Here is a 21,188-nt window from a genome sequence, read left to right as displayed (position 1 = left end):
TTAAGCTTTGAGGTTTGTAATAGCAATAATGACCTCTAAGTTTAAGCATTTCCTGTTGTTAACCCAGCGAGTTAAAGCACCATGTCTTTGCATTTGACATTGCTGAAATATTTAATATGCTCAAATTTTTTTTTCATAGGAATATAAAGCCTTCACTGTGAAGTTTAGTTTTTTACAGGCACTCGCTTGACCTTAAACGCCTTCAATAGCATCTGCTTCTGAGGGAATTGTGTGCTACTGGAGACCACAGAATTTGCGCAGAATTCCTCTCCTGTGCAGAATTTCCATTTTTTGCGCAGAATTTGGAGCAGGACCCGGGTTGCCTTGAGTGGAGCCCTACCCGCTTGCAGCAAAAATGGAGCAGGCCCTGGCGTGCCGTGAGTGGAGCCCATCCTGCTTGTGGCAAAGAGGGTGGCAGGTTCCTGCGGCCACGAGTGGAGCCCATCCCACTTGTGGCAAAGATGGTGTAGACCCCGGCATTATGCGAGCGGAGCCCATCTCAGTCACAGCAAAGATGGAACAGGTCCTGGTGTGCCGTAAACAGAGCCTATCCCACTTGCAGCGAAGATGGAGCAGGCCCCAGTGAGAGTGAATCTGTGTGAAGAGGTTGTGTGTGTGAGAGACTGCAAGGCTGTGTGTAAGGGTGATTTTGAGTGTGTGTGTGTGTGAGAGAGAGCATGTGTGAGGGTGGATGTGTGTGCCAGAGAGAGGGAGTCTGTGAGGAGCTAACATAAGACTTGCCATACTGGGTCAGACCAAAGGTCCATCAAGCCCAGTATCCTGTTTCCAACAGTGGTCAAGCCAGTTCACAAGTACCTGGCAGAATCTCAAGGGGTAGATAGATTCCGAGCTGTTTATCCCAAGAATAAGCAGGGGACTTCTGCAACTCTACCTTAATAATGGTTAATAGACAGGAAACAGAGTAGGATTACCATATTTTTCGCTCCATAAGACACACCTAGGATTCAGAGGGGGGGAAATTAAAAAAAAAAGTGTGCTGAATCGGCTCTGTTCCCAGGCATCTGTGCGTCTTATGGAGCAAATTAGGGGAGTGCATAAACATTTTTTTTGTCCCATTTTGGTTTTCAGGTCTGGGGAGGGCCATTTCGGTCCACTCCCCGGATCAGAAAACTTTTATCATTCTCTTTCTGTGGGGAAAAAAAACTCCCATCCCAACCCTTTAAATTTAATTAACTACAAACCCCCCCCCTCCTGCCCACCCCCCCAGGACTTACCAAAGACTTGTCAAAAGTCCCTGGTGGTCCAGCGGCGGTCCGGGAGCAATCACCTGCACTTGGGCTGATGGCTGCCGGTAATCAAAATGGCGCTGATGGCCCTTTGCCCTTACTATGTCACAGGGGCTACCTGTGCCATTGGTCGGCCCCTGTCACATGTTAGGAGCAATGTACAGCCCATGTGGCTATTAATTAATAAGCAATAGTAGCTTGAGATTTATTTAATGTTTAGGTTCTTGCCAGGTACTTGTGACTTGGATTGGCCACTGTGGTAAACAGGATACTAGACTTGATGGACCCTTGGTCCGACCCAGTATGGCATATCTTATGTTATAGACACTTTCTCTAGGAACTTGTCCAAACCTTTTTTAAATTCAGCTACATTAATAGCTTTCACCACATCCTCTGGCAACGAATTCCGGAGCTTAATTATGCTTTGAGTAAAAAATATTTTCTCTTACTAGTATTATCCCAGGACAAGCAGGATGCTAGTCCTCACATGGGTGACATCAATGGGTGACGTCACTGATGGAGCCCTAGAGCGGGAAAACTTCTGTCAAAGTTTCTGTAAAGCTTTGACTGGCACCCAGAGTGCCTACTGAGCATGCTCCGCATGCTATGATATTCTCTGCCACAGGTGGCTCTCTTCAGTCTTTGTTTTTCTGCGCTGCTGTAGGCATCGCGGGATAGGAGCCGTTGAGATTCTCTCAACATATTCTTGACAGAAAGTCAAACTTCTCTTGATATTCTCTCTCACAAGTCTCTCGGGGTATTTTCTTCACTGGCTGATGAGTACCTCTGTCTCATTTTTCCTTCCTTTTAAGGAAGAAACTTTTTTCTCACGAATTCTCATCCCTTTTCGACGGCTGTCGACGGGAAATATGGCTACAGGTTTTAAAAAATGTCCTGTTTGCTCTCGCAAAATGTCTATTACTGATCCACACATCGAATGTGTGCTTTGCCTCGGAGACAAACTGTCCAAATCACTAAAATTGCTCGGAGCTTGGGAGTGTGGATAGATACAAGTTTGTCTCTTTCCCAACACATTTCAAAGGTAGTGAAGAACTCCTTTTTTAAATTACATGTATTAAAAAGATTACGGCCTCTTCTATTCATCAAAGATTTCAGATTGATTCTACAAGCCCTGGTCCTTTCTGGGCTGGATTATTGTAATGGATTATATCTGGGACTGCCAGATTCAGCCACCAGACCCCTCCAGCTCATTCAAAATTCTGCGGCTAGACTTTTAACAGCAACCCCTATGAGACAACATATCTCTCCCATACTACAGAAATTACACTGGCTTCCGGTTAAATATAGAATAAAATTTTAAATTTTAACATTGATTCACTCACTACTAAATAGTATTGATTCCGTTTGGCTCTGTTCAGAACTACGAATGTATAAACCACCTAGGGATCTCAGGTCAGCAGGAAAAAATTTGCTGGAAGTACCAGCAATTAAAAAAAAACGCCTTAAACTTCACCAGGCAAAGGGCATTCTCTGTTGCAGGGCCTTTAATGTGGAATGCCTTACCTGACCCTCTGAGACAAATTCAGAATAAAAAAGAATTCAAGAAAGCTTTAAAAACACACTTTTTTAAAGAAGCCTTTGGAAATTTAAACCCCATCGAAGGTTAGACCTCTTTGGTTTCTAAACATTATTTATGCTCATTTTTATGCTTTAATAGGTTTGGATAACTATTGTTCTTTACCTTGTTTATAAATTAGTGGTTAAAGTTGTTTTATTTAATTTTTTTGAAAATTGATCATGAGTTTAATGTAACTTTTATTCCATTACAATTTTTCCTTTTAATTTTTATTTTAAAGTAATTGAGGAATTAGTTTAGTTAATTTTAATTTTTAATTTGGAAATGTATTGTAAACCGCTTCGGTCATTTCTTGTATTTGGTGAAACGGTATATAAATGTTTTAAATAAATAATAAATAAATGAGGTAAATAATTGCCCGCAATGCGCCGAGATGACGCCGAAAAGTCGCAAGACTCGATTAGAGAAAATGGAACATTTGTTTCACCTTCAACTTATTCCATCCCCTTCGACATCATCGAAGTCGTCTCCGGCTGGAACGACCAAGCGCCTCTTGCTTAAAAAATCCTGCCCGGGACCGTCGGGGGATCGTTCCTCGCTTTTGGAGTCATCGACAAAATCCGTCGATACTCAGAAGTCAAAACATAAACATCGACTGTCATCGATGTCTGAAACCGCTACCCAGGAACCATCGACGGCGAAGCGGCCGCAAACCGAGGAAACCGGCGCCTGGGCCTCATCCTCCGCCTTCGACACCTGACCCTCTGCAGAGCTCTACACAGGATCTTGCACCTCAGCCTCCGGCACCGCTTACAACTGCTCTGGCACCATCAGTTGTAACGCCGGAATTGTCTGAAATAATCAGACAAGCGGTATTACAGGCTTTCAAGGACCAGCACTTCATACCAACGGGCTCGTCGATGCCGATGCTCCCAGCGTCGATGCTGGCAAATTTGCCAATGCCAGTGGGCCCACCGATGCCGGTGTGAATGTCGACACCGAGGACAACAGACACATCGATGTCGACACCAAGCATAATAACTACATCGACATCGATATACACACACCTGCCATCGACCTCTTCGATGCCGAGTTCAGTGTTACAGCCGGCAGTGGTATCATCGCCGAGGCGTCCACCTTTGACGTCGATACCTATTCGAATCCCATCGAGGCAATCACCACAGGCAGAGCCAGAAGTACAAGATGTAGCTTTCTTCCAGCGTCTGCTACAAAATTACCAAAATGTCATCGACACTTTGCCAAAAAAAGCAGAACAAGTGCTTACATCATGGCCTCTCAATGACCCGTTACCAGGCCCATCAGGACTTCATCTACCTCCAAGATCCGCCGCAAAATCCCCTTATAGGGATGATGACGAGGATTCTTGGGATGACCATGACTCAAACACGTCTTCTGAGGACTTCATGTCTGAGCCATCACCACCGGAGCCGAGAAAAAAGTCCCCACCAGAAGACCTATCATTTTCCAACTTCCTTCAGGATATGGCAGACACCATACCTTTTAGGTTAACTGCAGAACAGGACACTAGACAGCATGCTCTAGAAGTCCTTCAATTTGTGGATCCACCCAAGCAAGTTTTGGCCATCCCAATTCATGAGGTATTATTAGACCTCCAGCATAGGATCTGGGAGCATCCATCTACAGTTGCAGCAGTAAATAAACGGGTGGATTCCACTTATCTAGTACAAACAGCACCTGGTTTCCAAAAGACACAACTACCACATCAGTCAGTGGTAGTTGGATCTGCCCAGAAGAAATCAAAGCGTACACGTCCTCACTCCTCAACTCCACCTGGTAAGGACCACCGCTTCCTCGATTTCTTAGGAAGGAAAGCCTATCACGCTGCAATATTAAACTCCAGAATCTCTGCATACCAGTTATACATGACACAGTATCAGAGAGACTTATGGAAGCAGATGGAGGAATTAACAAACTCTTTACCTGCACAGTTTCATGAACAAGTACAGGCTATAGTTAATAAAGGCCTAGAAGCAGGAAAGCAAGAGGTGAGAGCGGCTTATGATTAGCTTTGATACTGCCTCTAGGACTGCAGCTGCAGGAATTACAGCTCTCAGGTACGCATGGCTAAAAGCTTCGGATCTCAGGCCTGAGGTCCAAGAAAAACTTGTAGATTTGCCATGTTTGGGAGATAACTTGTTTGGTGATAAGGTCCAAGAAGCAGTTCAACAGTTAAAGGACCACACTGAAACTTTACGTAAGCTGTCCCAGATGCCTCAGGATACCTCTACACAATCACAACGACGCCTACCCCGGAGGGAACCTAGGCGTTCGTACTACAGGCCACGAAGATACTACTCCCAAACTTCCAGGAGTAGGTCCTCTAGGCCGCAACAACAACGCTCCCAAACAAGACAACCTAGAGCTCCTCGCAAGCAACCTCCTCCTCAGTCAGGCCCAGCGGCGGGATTCTGAAATTTCAACCAGAGAGCAAACTCAATCCCAAAACCCTCATCCACACCTGCCAGTAGGGGGACGAGTATCCCAATTTCATACAAATTGGCTCAAGATAACATCAGACCAATGGATACTCTCCATAGTATCTCAAGGTTACAAACTAAATTTCCTCTCAAATCCACCAGAATCTCCACCGAGTTTCTTCCCACAACAGAATTCTCAACTACTTCAATTACAAGCAGAATTATCCACCCTTCTGAGAGCCAGGGCCGTTCAACCAGTGCCCCGGACTCAGCAGGGCAGAGGATTCTACTCCCGATATTTCCTCATTCCAAAGAAATCAGGAGGCCTATGTCCCATCCTAGACCTCAGAAATCTCAACAAATTTCTAAGGAAAGAAAAGTTCAGGATGGTTTCTCTAGGCACCATGCTTCCACTTCTTCAAACAGGAGATTGGCTTTGTTCTCTGGATCTTCAAGACGCTTACGCTCACATTCCTATATTCCCTCCTCATCGCAAGTACCTGCGCTTCATGGTAGGCCATCAACATTTCCAGTACAGAGTTCTGCCATTTGGACTAGCCTCTGCTCCCAGAGTATTCACCAAACGTCTGGCAGTAATAGCAGCACATTTACACAAGGAAAGAGTCCATGTCTTTCCTTATCTAGTCGACTGGCTCATCAGAAGTCAATCTCAAAAAGGAGCTCTGGCTTCTCTCAATCGAACAATTACTCTACTTCACTCAATGGGCTTTCTCATCAACTATCAAAAGTCCTATCTCACACCATCTCAACTGCTTCAATTCATAGGCGAGAGTTGAACACCATACTCTCAAGGGCCTTCCTACCCAAAGATCAAGCAGAAACACTTTCCCTACTGGCAAATTCGATTCTCTCAAAGAAACAAGTAACAGCTCATCAGTTTCTAACCATACTAGGCCACATGGCCTCCACAGTTCATGTCACTCCTATGGCAAGACTCGCCATGAGGGTAACCCAATGGACGTTGAGATCTCAGTGGATCCAAGCCATTCAACCACTATATTCTCCAATTCAAGTAACCCACCAATTACGTTCCTCCCTTCTCTGGTGGGCAAACGAGGACAATTTGTGCAAGGGCCTACCCTTCCAACAACCAGTCCCACAAATAACGTTAACTACAGATGCATCCACCTTGGGGTGGGGAGCTCACATAGACAATCTCCAGACTCAAGGAACTTGGACACAACTCGAAGCATCCTTCCAAATCAATTTCCTGGAACTTCCAGCTATACGTTATGCATTAAATGCGTTCAAGGACTGCCTTTCACACAAAACTGTTCTGATCCAAACGGACAACACAGTAGCCATGTGGTACATCAACAAACAGGGAGGTACTGGCTCGTATCTCCTATGTCAAGAAGCTGCACAAAATTGGGCCTGGGCCCTGAAACACTCAATGTTCCTCCAGGCCACTTATCTACCAGGCATCCACAATGTAGTAGCAGATCGACTCAGTCGTCAGTTTCAACCACACGAGTGGTCCCTGGATCCCTCAGTAGCGTCCAGGATATTTCAACGCTGGGGTCAACCGACACTAGACCTCTTTGCGTCACACCTCAATCACAAAGTAGACAACTTCTGTTCTCTACACAACCAAAAGAACCAGCCAGCCAAGGACGCCTTTACTTGCCCTAGGAATTCAGGCCTACTATACGTGTATCCTCCAATACCGCTCATAACCAAAACACTTGTGAAACTACAACAGGACAAGGGGTCCATGATACTCATAGCCCCGTATAGGCCTCGACAAGTATGGTTTCCCACATTTCTAGACCTCTCAATCAGGGATCCAATTCGCCTGGGCGCTGCTCCCACTCTCATAACTCAGGATCAGGGTCGGTTACGCCATCCCAACCTTCAATCCCTCTCCCTGACAGCATGGATGTTGAAAGCTTGATTTTACAACCACGCAATCTTTCATCCAAAGTATCTCAAGTGCTTCTAGCTTCACGCAAACCTTCCTCACGAAAGAACTATTCGTCAAAATGGAAAAGGTTTACTTTCTAGTGTAGGCAAAAGATTATTGATCCTTTCACCTGCCCCACAGCTTCTCTGTTAGACTATTTATGTCATCTTTCAGATTCTGGTCTTCAGACTTCATCTGTTAGAGTACATTTAAGTGCAATCTCAGCTTACCATAACAAGATAGGAGATGCACCTATATCTGCGCAACCTCTAGTCACTCAGTTCCTGAGAGGCTTGATGCATCTAAAACCATCAATTCGGCCACCAGTCACAGAATGGGACCTGAACCTGGTATTAACAAGACTCATGCATTCTCCTTTCGAACCCATTGATTCCTGTGATATCAAATTCCTTACATGGAAGACTATCTTCCTCATAGCTATTACATCAGCTAGAAGGGTGAGTGAGTTACAAGCACTTGTCACGTATGGACCCTATACAAAGTTCCTACATGACAGAGTGGTTCTTTGTACATATCCAAAATTCCTCCCTAAGGTAGTTACGGAATTCCACTTGAATCAATCCATAGTTTTACCCACATTCTTTCCAAGACCTCACTCTCACCCAGGAGAAACGGCCTTACACACCTTAGACTGCAAGCGTGCTTTAGCATTTTACATAAATCACACTGCAGTCCACAGGAAATCCACTCAACTTTTTGTTTCTTATGATCCAAACAAACCAGGGAAAGCAGTGGGTAAGCAAACTCTATCCACCTGGCTAGCAGATTGCATACAGTTTTGCTATGAAAAAGCAGGCCTTCCTCTCCAGGGGCGAGTAAAAGCACACTCAGTAAGAGCAATGTCAACTTCAGTAGCACACTATCGTTCAGTGCCAATCCTTGACATATGTAAAGCAGCAACATGGAGTTCTCTTCACACCTTTGCAGCTCATTACTGTCTGGACAAACAGGGAAGACAAGATTCTGCCTACGGACAATCTGTCTGAAAAAACTTGTTTCCAGTTTAAACCCAACTCCTTCCACATCCAACCTGCTGTGCTCTTCGGCTGATTCATTTCGACAACAATTCTTACTGTTGCTCCACTACAAAATGACTCAGCCTTTAACTTGTTAATCACCCATATGTGAGGACTAGCATCCTGCTTGTCCTGGGATAAAGCAAAATTGCTTACCTTGTAATAGGTGTTATCCCAGGACAGCAGGATGTAGTCCTCACAAAACCCACCCGCCTGCCCCACGGAGTTGGGTGTTTTACATTTTATTATTTTACTTTTTGCTAAAGCTTAATGCTACATACGAGACTGAAGAGAACCACCTGTGGCAGAGAATATCATAGCATGCTGAGCATGCTCAGTAGGCACTCTGGGTGCCAGTCAAAGCTTTACAGAAACTTTGACAGAAGTTTTCCCGCTCTAGGGCTCCATCAGTGATGTCACCCATATGTGAGGACTATATCCTGCTGTCCTGGGATAACACCTATTACAAGGTAAGCAATTTTGCTTTCTGTCCAATCTATTTCTTTCTTCAAGTTTTACTGAGTTCAACTAAAAGAATCAAAATTGATCTTTATGCACACAATAAAACAATAATCACCACCCTGCTTACTTTCACGTGCTTTTTCAAGCATCGCAATTTTAAGGTCTTCAAAAACATACTTAGTGGTCAAACAATGTGTGACCAAAGGTGTTTTTGTTTCCTGTACCGAAAATGATTTATTCTAATGTGTTATGATTTCGCCTAAAGCCCATTGTGGGCACAAGATTGTAGACTAAGATCAGAATCATTATACTGATATAGTTCTTCTTTCCTTTAAGAAGTTTGAGTTATGATATTGTTTTGAAATTTTTTTGAATATGTTGTGATTTTTGATTGGTAATATGTTAGCCAATATAAATTAATCAAAGCCAGTGATTTTGATGAGGAATCGCAGAGGATTGCTTGCCCAAAAATAATTTTTTTTAAAGTCTTAGTATTTTTGATCCAGATTGAATATGACTAGTTGTCATATGCACTTCTGAAATGCTCAGTAAACAGAGGCTGCTGCTTTCTTGTAAGAATCAGCCAGGAGACGTGTATTATAATTGTTCCTCTGGGGTACCTAAATGTGCAGAATAGTGCTCCATTTAGACAGTTTTTTTTATTACTTTATATTTTTGTCACCTTACCAGACTGCCCAAAGCTGCATACAGTGCTATATTTATAAAAATCATATAGTACACAGAGAAACAATATAATATATAATAAAACATTACAAATATGCTCAAAAAATAGAAAAAAAATTAATTCTAAATTGGTTAGCTTCCATAATGTCTTAAGGCATTTCCACACTTTGCTCTTATTTTGTTAATTAACAGTAAGTGATTTCTGTCTTCGTGTGGTATTTTTCAGTAATTGTGCAGAAGGCAAGGGCCGTTGTAGAGAGTAGCTTACATGACCATTAAGAGAGCTCCAGCCATATTTTCAGTCTTATTATGCTACTTGTTTCCATGGCAATAAACCTGTTAGCAGCTTGCCATTGACATAGCTTTTTAATTACTGTTCTAATGAAAATAAATGTCAGTCTTAGGAAAATATATAGCTAAGCTAAATATAAATAAGGATAAACTTGTGCTTTTATTCTTAATAATTCTCAAGGCATGCACAAATAAAATGCCCCATGATGTGGTTTTATACAAGGCTATCTTGTATTGCCCTAAAGCCTGTGCTCATATTGTCAACATAACCAGTGGCATGTGGTATTTGTACAAGGTATTTGGAAAAGACCTGAAAAATACTGCTCTGCATTTTGGTAAATACACACACAAAGTGTTAGAATCAGAGCTGTTTGTTTTATAGTTTCTAATATTTTATAATGTAACTTTTTTGAAAGGAATTTTATTAGGAATATAAGAAGCAGCCAACTATGAATTTGATACTAACTTTATAGTAATTTGGGGTATTGTCTGTTTTTAAATTTGTTGTAATCTGCCTTTAGGCCATTTGTGATAAAGGGTGAAATATAAAAATGTCTATTAAAAAAAAAATAATAATTATGTTGCATAAATTTTATGGTTCTAGTAAACTCATTCAAAGACACTTATGACCTCAGGGTATAAAGTGACATGTGCATGCTGAAACACTCATTACTTTGTTTCAGAGAAACCTGTATTTCAGTAGAAGTTGCTTGTGGGTTTTACTTTGCATCCTGGCAAAGTGGTGAACAGGTACACACAAATCATATACCGTAATAATCATAACAATACCAAAACATAAACATAGTTAATATAGTAAAACTTAAAACTATATAGGCATTATTCAAACATTGTTAAATCCTTTAGAAAATAAAATGGCTTTTAACTGCATTCTAAAAAGTTTAATATCCTGTAGTAAACAGTTGCCTAGCAAATCATTCCATAGTTGCAGCCCAATTATAGAAAGTTTGTTTATAAGTTTCAATATATCAAGTGGCTCTTGGAACAGGCATAGTGAGTTCCAGGTTTTTAATTATTATACATCACCTCGATTTTCAAACTATAAAGATGATTAAATTAAACTAAAATTGAGCCAATTTAAACCATATATGCACAAAACTAATACAGCCATGTTTCAGTAATATTGGATATGTCAAGAGCAATAATTTCTTTAAATGTTTTTATAACCAAAAATGAATCATCTGGGGAAAAAAACTTGAGAGAAATTATTTATTGAAAAATTGTTTACAGAAACAGTATATAAATTTATATTTATTTTCTCCTGAAAGATGTTCAGTTAATAGATTTTGTGCTTGACAGGTAGTTTTCTGTGATTGTTTTTATATTTTTGGGTTCTAACTTTCCGACATAAAAAAAATGAGTTGAAATTGGGATAAAAGGAAGAAATGGACAAAAACCAGTTTATATTGGAGCAAAGTTTAATACAACTATTCTTGCACACACAGGGGTAGATTTTAAAAGCCCTGCGCGCGTAAATCCGGCAGGATTTACGCGCACAGGGCACTGGCGTGCGCAAAGCTCCAGGACGCGCGTAAGTCCCAGGGCTTGCTAAAATGGGCGGTCCAGGGGGCGTGTCTGTGGTCCGGGGCAGTCTGGGGGCGTGGCCGAGTGCCCGATACAGCGGCCTGTATCCGGGCCTGGCCAGCCGGTGCGCATAACTCCATCGAACAAGGTAGGGGGGATTTAGGTAGGGCCAGGGGAGTGGGTTACATAGGGGAAGGGAGGGAAAGGTAGGGGGGACAAAAAAAAGGTTCCTGGCTCGGCGAGCGCAGGCTGCCGATTTTGCACAGCCTTGCGCTCACCGACCCCGGATTTTAAAAGATATGCGTGTATCTTTTAAAATCCGGCGTACTTTTGTTCATGCGCGCGCTGTTTTTTAAAATGTTCCCCACAGTGCACGAGAGGTAGGACCACTTCTGGGTTGGGGTGATGAGCCACTGTGAAGTCCATAGCCGCTCCCTGTCTGCCAGAACACTGATAGGTCTTCCAAAGCCTATTCCACTCTGTAGGCTTCTGGGGCTCAGTTTGGCAGAACTGAAAAAAAAAAAAAAAAACCTCGCCATCCACCTGATTAGCCTCAAATCACACAAAAGAGAGAGAGAGTAAAAGTAAGGAGTCCTTTTTTTTGTAGCATCTTTGCCCATTGGGCTAGGCTGCTTCCCCTTCAAGCGCTGTCTGCAAAAAAAAAAAACCCCCTTTTTTTTTTTTTCTTTTAAACTGTAGCACTCCTCAGTTAATCACAGTCGTCTTCCGTAAGGAAAGAGAGGTTTTTGTTTTTTTACCTCGCCTTAACCTGAGCAAGTTTTATCACCCCCCACCTGTAGTAGAGTTTGACCATACAGGAATGTTTTCTGGCTCCTTCATCGTTTAGGTTCAACTCCGCCACAACTTCCCACTAACAACTTTCCCTGTTTAAAGGATGTGCTGTACCTGGGTACAGGCTCTTGACTCTTCCTCTTTACACTTCTCTGGATCAGTCTATTTCCATAGCCTCCCCTTCCAGAGGGGGGTTTGAGCCTTCCTCCTCCTGGCTCACTCCTGCCAGTAGGAATTCCATCATCTCTTCTTCACCTTCTGGTTCTATCTGTAGCTTCTCCTCCCCCAGGTCAGGTTGTTCTGGCACTTTGCTGGCTCCCTCCAGGTGGGACCTGCCCCTTCCTTGCCATAGGACCTTCCAAGGTGTGTGTCTTCTGCCTGAGGAGGACCTATCCAGTTAGCGGTTCCCTCCCCCTCCATGGATTCTGCCTCCCCCTCCTCTGATTCTGCCCACGGGTTCCCTTGAGTTTCTTCTTAGGCTAGTTCTGCTCTGCCCTGCCCAGAGTTGACAGATCTTCCTCTTTTCCTCTGATGATCTTTGAGGATGGGGATAAATCTTTACTCCTCCACAGCCACTTCCAGATGCCTCCTCTTCCACAGCTTCTGATTGGGTTGTTCTCTGCTGACTGGATTTCAGTTTCTTCTGCTTGTTTTAAGTACAACTATATCAAGTAGAGTTTAGGCACCTGATAATGAAGCCGAGAAAGAAGTATTAAAATGCAAAAAAGATACTGAGTGCCTCTTTGTGAGCCAGTGATGGCACGATATTAACATAGTTTAATCTGAACAGTGCCATCTTGTGTCTAGACCAAGTATTACATTTTAAAATTGCTTCACTTTCAGTCTTGTAATACAGAACCATCTGTCAGGACTATTACATAAAAATAAATACCCAGTAAAATTTTGAGTGAACTGAGAATAGGTATAAATCTGTAAAAACTGAAAAAGTTAAGTTACAAAGTCATGTAACTGGTGAAATTCAGTAAAAACTGAAACCACAGAATGCTATTTACAGGTTATAAAATTTTCCAATCAAATTTCTGACCAGATCTTTTGATTTCTGCCTTTTTTAATCTACCTAGACAAGAATTTAAAATCCCTATTTCTTGATTTGTGAGTTAATCTATCAGTGATGACCACCACTAAATACAATTATTATTTATTTATTTATTTATTTAAAAGTTCTTCTAGAGAGGTCACATGAATGGGATATGAGGTGCAGAATGTGTTTCTGTAATGCTCCGATACCCTATTTTCTTTATTTGTTCATGATTAATTGTGCAAGTTCATGTGTAGTTCTTAATTATTGGTTGTGACAAGTCTCCTAATGTCAGAAATATTTTATTTCAAATGAGTGGCAGTCAACCATGGCCTCTAAACTGCAAGGAAAGGATAGGGAGTGAGCCACTGTAGGGGAAGGGAAAATGGTGAGAACCGCAAGCAATCCTCCATCCCCTGAGGCCAGAGACCCAACGATGAATGAAACGGCTATAGCAGTGGCAACTATACTTGAAGCTAAGTTTGAGAAAATATGTGAAATTCGATGACCTACATTCTTTGCTCACAGACGCATTGAACCACATCATGGAGGTAGAGATGTGGATGTTGGGAGCTAAAGACCAGGTGACCACATTAGAGCCTGAAGTTTCCATCTTAAAATCAGCATGAGATCCGCATTTAGCAAAGTTGGAGAACTTTGAAAATAGAGGAGGAGAGTATCTCTGACCATGAACTAATGGATCTGCTACCACTTGTTACTGTTGGTGCATTCTAAACATGGAGACTTAAGGTTGGAAAGGGTGCACTACCTGAGAGTGAAATTTATACACCAGAACAGGCCGTGGCTAGTCATTGGAACTCTGGGCAATGCGATATGCCTTCTATACGTTCCAAGATCGCCTGTCCCACAAGGTTGTCCTAATACAGATGGACAACCAAGTGGCAATGTGGTAGGTGAACAAACAGGGGGGGGGCACAGGTTCCTATCTCCTCTGTCAGGAAGCAGCGCCAATTTGGGCCTGGGTCCTTTCGCGAGCCATGCTCCTGCGAGCAGTATACCTAGCAGGAATGGAGAATGTGGTGGCAGACAGCCTCAGTCGGCCATTCCACCCTCACGAGTGGCCTTTCAACCCCTCCAGAGCGGACAAGATCTTCCACAGGTGGGGGTCAGCTGAACGTGGATCTCTTTGCGTCCCTCAGAACCACAAAGTGAGTCACTTCTGCTCCCTGCTCAGGGAGGACAGGGAACCAGCCGTGGATGCCTTCGCCTAATCCTGGACTGCGTGTCTCCTGTACGCATACCTTCCGATTCCGCTCATAGGCAAGACCCTCATGAAGCTCCCAACAGGACAGAGGCTCCATGATCCTCATAGCCCCTCATTGGACACGTCAGGTCTGGTTTCTGATTCGGCTTGGGCACCTCACCCAACCTCATCACACAGGATCAGGGCAGGCTGCGCCACCCGAACCTCATGGCCTGGATGTTGAAAGGCTAGTGTTTAAGTCCCTTGACCTTTCAGACAACGTTTCTCATGTCCTGGTAGCTTCTCATAAGCCATCCACACTGAAGTCCTACCAATTGAAGTGGCGAAGGTTCTCAGTCTGGTGTACAAAGCAGGGTCTCGACCCTTTCACTTGTCCCCCACCTCTGCTTCTGGACTATCTCTGGCATCTCTCAGAGTCAGGATTGCAGACTTCTTTGATCCAAGTTCATCTGAGTGCCATCAGCATCTACTACCGCAGAGTTGGTGACGCTCCGATCTCAGTGCAGCCCTTAGTGGGGCGCTTCATGAGTCTTACTTCAATTGAAGCTTCCACTGCGTCCTCCTGTTGTGGCCTGGGACCTCAATGTAGTGTTGGCGTGACTCGTGTGGTCTCCATTTGAGCCTCTGCGCTCTTACGAGTTGAAACACCTCACCTGGAAGGTTATCTTCCTGGTGGCAATTACTTCCGCTCGCAGAATCAGTGAGCTGCAGGCTTTGGTGATCTATCCGCCTTATACAAGGTTCTTCCATGACAGGGTGGAGTTGAACACTCACCCTAAGTCCCTGCCTAAGGTGGTGACTGATGTCCATCTGAATCAGTCCATTGTACTGCCCATCCTCTTTCTGAGGCCTCACTCTCACAAAGGTGAGCGGGCTCTGCACACCTTGGACTGAAAGCGTACTCTCGCTTTTTACCTGGTGCGCACTGGCAAGTCCACCCAACTCTTTGTCTCCTTTGACAAAAATAGACTTGGGGTTGCGGTGGGCAAGCAGACTCTGCCCAGTTGGTTGGCGGACTCTATTACTTTCTGCCATGAGCAAGTGGGCCTTCCGCTCGGAGGCCAAGTGAAAATGCACTCAGTGAGGGCCATGGCAGCGTCAGTGGCCCATTTCTGTGCAGTCCCTATTGCTGAAATCTGCAAGACCGCGACGTGGTGTTCTCTTCATACCTTTGTAGCACATTACTGTCTGGACAAGGATGGTCGATAGGACAGCATCTTCACCAGTCTGTCCTCTGTAATCTATTCCAAGTGTGAGAACCCAACTCTCCCTGCCTAGGGCCCAGTATGTGGTTCAGACTCCCTTCCGCTCTTGCCAACAGCACCCCTATTGTTGTGCCCGTTGCATGTTATTGGGCATCTGTTGGCCCTGTATGTTCCGGGAGCAGCCTGCAGCATGGTATTCACCCATCTGTGAGGATTACCATCTTGCTTGTCCTGGGAGAAAGAGTTGCTTACCTGTATCAGGTGTTCTCCCAGGACAGCAGGATGTAAGTCCTCAGGAAACCCACCCGCCACCCTGCGGAGTTGGTTTCATCTGCATTTTGTTATTTTAGTTTTCACTAGTCTTTCATGCTTTGTAACGAGACCAAAGGGGGACCCCTCATGGCTGCAGGGATAGTGGCATGCTGTGCATACTCGGTATGCCAGTCAAAGTTTCTAGAAACTTTGACAAAAGTATTCCGTGCCAGGCTCCATCTGATGATGTCACCCATCTGTGAGGACTAATATCCTGCTGTCCTGGGAGAACACCTGTTACAGGTAAGCAACTCTGCTTTATGGAATGGGCAGAGGTGCATCTCCAAATGATCTCAGCCATGTATATCGCAGGCTAAGACATTGCAACATTGGACTTTCTCAGCAGGGAGAGGCTGGACCCAGGAGAGTGGGTGTTGTCAGATGAGGAGTTTAAGCTGATTTGGGATCACTGGGGTCTCCTGTTCCTGCACCTGTTGGTGACTTTGTGCACTGCGTAAGTTTCGTGATTCTTCAGCCTCAGGAGAGACCTGAGGTCATTGGGAATCGATGCCCTAGTGCAGGAGTGGCCGGAAGACAAATTGCTGTATGCCTTTCCTCCATGGCCCTTGTTGGGCAGATTGATTTGAAGGATTGAACGCCACAGAGGGGTGGTGCTCTTGGTTGCTGCAGAGTGGCCCAGGATAACGTGGCATGCAGATCTGCGGAGGCTCCTGGTGGATTTGGGTCTTCGACTGCCGGCACACTGGAACCTGTTGCAGCAGGGGCCTGTCCTTCACGAAGATCCAACTCTATTTTGTCTTACGGTATGGCCCTTGACAGGGCTAGGTGACTGAAACATGGTTACTCTACAGCAGTAATCTCTGCCTTGCTAAGAGCTAGAAAGTTCTCTACTTCCTTGGCCTATGAGTGGATTTGGAGAATGCTTGAGGCCTGGCGTGAAGATCGCGGTACTCTTCCTTGTTCGGTCAGGATACCGTTCATTTTGGAATTTTTGCAGGATGGCTTGATTAAAGGCTTGGCCCTTTATTCTTTAAGGGTGCAAGTAACTGCTCTCGCCTGTTTCAGGGGTCTGGTCAATGGTGGATCCTGTCGGCTCATTCTGATGTGGTCCTTTTTCTGAAAGGAGTGGAACATCTTCATCCTTCTTCGCGTTTCCAATGCCCCTATGGAGTCTCAATTTGGTTTTGGATTTTTTTGGTAGGCCCTTCATTTTGACCGCTATGTACTCTGTCCTTGCGGTTTCTGACCTTGATAAGAGTGTTCCTTGTGGCAAATTGTTCTGCTCATAGGGTTTCCAAGCTGCATGCCTTGTCTTGCCAGGAGCCATTTCTCTTTTTACAGAAAGTGGTCTCTGAGTTTCAATTGAACCAGTCTGTCTCCCTGCCATCTCTGGTCAGGGAGAGAGATATAGAAGAGTCTCATCTGTTGTGGCCATTGGATGTCAAGTGGCATATTGTTAGGTTATCTAGAGGTCACTGGGCCTTTGTGTAGGTCGGATCACCTGTTTGGCTTTCCCTGTCTACTACCGCCATGGAGGACAATCTCGCGGGCTACAATAGTTTGCTGGATTTAGGAGGTAGTCACGACTGCACATGTGGATGCTGGGAAGCCATTACCTAGTCGAGCTATGACCCATTCCACTCGAGCTCAGGCAGTTTTGTGGGCAGAAGTTAGATTGTTGTCTCCTGTCAACATTTGCCGAGCTGCGACGTTGTCCTCCTTACACACCTTTCCAGGTATTATCGTCTGGATGTGCAAGCCCGGGAGGATGCAGCCTTTGCACCTGCGGTTTTGACTGTACCCCAGTCAGCCCCCCGCCCTATTGGGGAGTAGCTGGGTTACATCCCACTTGTTCTGGATTCATCTGACTAGACGCTAAGAAATGAGAAATTACTACTTACCTGTTAATTTCCTTTTCTTTAGGATAGTCAGATGAATCCAGCTTCCCTCCCTTGGCTACCGTATGATTGCATAATGATCCTCCTGTGTGCCTATGTGTTCCAGGACTTACTGCTAAGTATTTCTCCAGTCCCTAGACTAGTGTTATATTCTTGTCTGAGCTCAATGTTGCCTGTTGGCTGGGTATTGTAGTGGTTATCTGTTTTTCATCAAGTTTTTTCTAGTCTGTCCACAGATGCTTTTGAAGAGAATACTGGCAGGCTAATGTAACTGCAGGGGTGTTATATACTGTGAAGTTAGTTTACTCCGTCTCTGTCTGCTGGTAGGAATGAATGCATAACCTACTTGTTCTGGATTCATCTGACTGTCCTAAAGAAAAGGAAATTATCAAGTAAGTAGTAATTTCTCAATGCTGCAGCAATTCTGGACTACCTGAGGCCTATGGATGAGCTGCTGAGGGAGACTCACAAATAAGTTATCACAGTTATCCAACTTAAAAAAAAAATCATATTGGTTAAAAGATGCAATTTGCTACCTCATTACACCTTCAGAAAAGCAGTCCAAATCACTCTGGCAACATGTATCTGTAAATTTCACTGAAAGTCCAAATGAACCCTCAAACTCTTCACCATGTCAAGACTTTTGGCTCAGTAGTATGGGATAGTGGAGTCACATCCAGCCCAGCATGGCTACTTTTAAGAATCTCTTTCTTAGTGCAATTTAGGACCAGCTTATTCTGCACTAGCCAGTTAGTGATGATAGATAAATTACCAGTAAGGTGAGATAATGCTTCAGTGGCATTTTTCTGCAAATGCGCAATGAGCTGGTTATCATTGGCAGAGTGATAACCTTGCAGCCCTAATGAATGGAACAACATTCCCCAAAGCTTTATAAAGACATTAAATAGCAAAGGAGACAAAGGCACCCCCTGAGTGACACCACCACTATCAGTCAGAATAAGTGAACATGATCCCTTCACACATACAGAAGCTGACCTTCCAGACAGAAATGAAGCAGTCCACTGCAATGCTTGCCCTTTTTTACCAGATAATTCACACTTGTCTTAAAGAATGAAATAATCTCTAGGTCAAAAGCAGAGGAAAGTTCTAATAAAACCAAGAGAACTTCTTCCTCTCTATCTACCCAGTGTAAGATATTGTCACTTACTGAAACCAGTACAGTACCATGTCCCAACTGAAAGCCTGCTTGAAAACTATCCAGCTGCTCATTCTCCTTTAAAAAAAAAAAAATAATTAAAATTAATTGGATAGTAATGGTTTTATCCATGATCTTAATCAGTAATTAAATAGTTATTATAGATGAGGCATCTGGTGCAGGCTTTTCCAAAATCAGGGTTATTACTGTAATATGCAACTGTAAAGGGATACAACCTCAACCAAAGAACTATTTACCATCTACAAAATATTTACAAATGTAAAGTCTGGTTATGCTTTCATAATGCTGGATGGACAAGGGTTCAACCTGCAATGTGTTGCCCTTATCCTTTTTTTCAAAATCTGCCTAAGTTCTGCCAGATTTAATAGTTGAAAAGCCTTTAACCCTTGCAAACCTGAGCCATCAGCAGATTCAGCCATTTGAGTCAACCAGACATTCACTGGTCTAAGGAACTGTTTGCAACTGTGAAGAGATTACTGGGGAATAGAGTGGCAAACCAGCTGGTAATATGGCTATACCAGATAGTGTCAGTTTTGCTGCCTAACTCAGAGCACAACTAGAGAAATAGGCAGCAAACCTGTCTCTTCACAGTTGTAAACAGTTCCTTACAGTTAGAACTAGCAGAGGCAATAGGATTGTAACCTTCTTTTCACCTTCCTCTTCTGATCATGCAACAACTTTGAGAACCTAGGAGCCACAAGGTGTCTTCCAAGGAGCTGTTTCCCCAAGAACCTTAACAGTCCTTCATATCATGTACCCACCCAAGGGCCCCCACCCCAGCACATCCCTTTACCTGTTCCTTCACTAAATTGAATGACATCAATATTTCCTCTTGTTCTTCTACAAACCCTTTCTAACTTTTCCCCACCCTCATAATCTTGGATAGTAGAGAAGGAAAAGGAGATATGATGATCAGTCCAAGAGAGAACCCGTGAATCCCTGAATCTCAGCCCACAATTTGTATAACAGCCCAGATCCAAATACATATCTAATGACATCCAGGTTTACTATTTGATGTAAGTCAGTGTTGGCTAAGGATGCCAGGAAACTCTGAGCTTCAGCATGGAGATTCAAATCCCTAGCCACTATTACAGGGGTGGCCAACTCCAGTCCTGGAGAGCTGCAAACAGTCCACATTTACAGGATATCCACATTGAATATGGATGAGAGATTTTCATGCACTGCCTCCATTGTATGCAAATCTATCTCATGCATAGTCATTGTGGATATCCTGAAAACTTGGCATCTTTGTAGGTCTCCAAGACCGGAGTTGGCCACCCCTGCACTATCAGATAGCATGTTTTTAGTGCAACCCCAAATAATACTTGTAATCAGTGCATTACACACCATTCCAGGTGCATGTTAGCCTGTCAGCAAGCCAATCTCATAAGAGAATTGAAGGAGTAAGCACTGAGTCTTCAGAGTAATTGTGACTTTTGATATCCTCTATTCTTCTCTAAAATTTACAGCAACTCTTCCTTCTTTCTTCTGCATCTGTGACTGAAAAATTATCTGGGAGGGGGACAAAGTTGATAGTACTGCTTCTCTTCCCCTGATAACCAGGGCACCGTAATCACTGCTAAATTAACTTTTGATCTCAAATCAAATTATAAATAATTAAGCTTTTATTATTCACTAAACGAGCATTCATGAATAAATATAACAGCTCTGTCAACTGGAACTTTTACCAGCCAGAGACCTGAGTATTGGTATTAACACCCATTCTCATATACTACATGACAGGTATTTACCTCTTTTCCGAGCATATTTACCATTATCCCAGATACAAGTATATTGGCACCTGTCCAGAAACTTGACAGTTTTCCCCAATATGTGATATAAAGTAATACAACCACAGCAGACATGTGGCCACAGGACCAACCACAGCCTACCAAACAACTCACTAAGGGGCACTTGCCTTCAATTTGTGCCTTATACAAGCCGCCTGTGGAGGCAGCATTCACAGCTTCTTGGAGAAGGGAGTCCCGGCCTTCGTGCAACAGTGATACCTAGTAGCTGGATTTAGAGCCTATGATTGCAGGATTCTGAAAGGGGTCCTGGTTCATGGCCCTGGCTGACGATTATCACTGCAATGACTAGAATAAGTGAATTCAGAATTGATGTAGAAAAGGGGAAACATCCATGGGTAGTTGCTGCTTAAAAAGCCAGAAACAGAGAGTAGGATTAAATGGTCAGTTTTCCAAATGGAGAAAAGTCATTAGTGGTGCACCACAGGGATCGGTACTGAGATCTGAGCTCTTTAACATTCATAAATGATATGGAAGAGGGAACAATGCGTGAGGTGATCAAATTCGCAGATGACACAAAATTATTCAAATTTGTTAAAACAGCAGATAGCAAGGAACTGCAGAAGGATCTTTTGAGACTAGGAGACT

General features: G+C 43.7%; 1 protein-coding gene across 2 annotated transcripts in view; it reads left to right on the top strand.

The window, feature by feature from the left end:
• Positions 1-21,188, top strand: part of PHTF2 (putative homeodomain transcription factor 2) — a 393,241-nt gene that overhangs the window by 259,665 nt on the left and 112,388 nt on the right. The gene's annotated exons all lie outside the window — the stretch shown is intronic.

Source organism: Rhinatrema bivittatum, chromosome 9 (assembly GCF_901001135.1).
Source record: "Rhinatrema bivittatum chromosome 9, aRhiBiv1.1, whole genome shotgun sequence".
In the NCBI taxonomy this organism is placed as follows: Eukaryota; Metazoa; Chordata; class Amphibia; order Gymnophiona; family Rhinatrematidae; genus Rhinatrema; species Rhinatrema bivittatum.
Note: the sequence above shows the minus strand (reverse complement) of the source record. Positions and strands in the feature narration are given on the sequence as shown.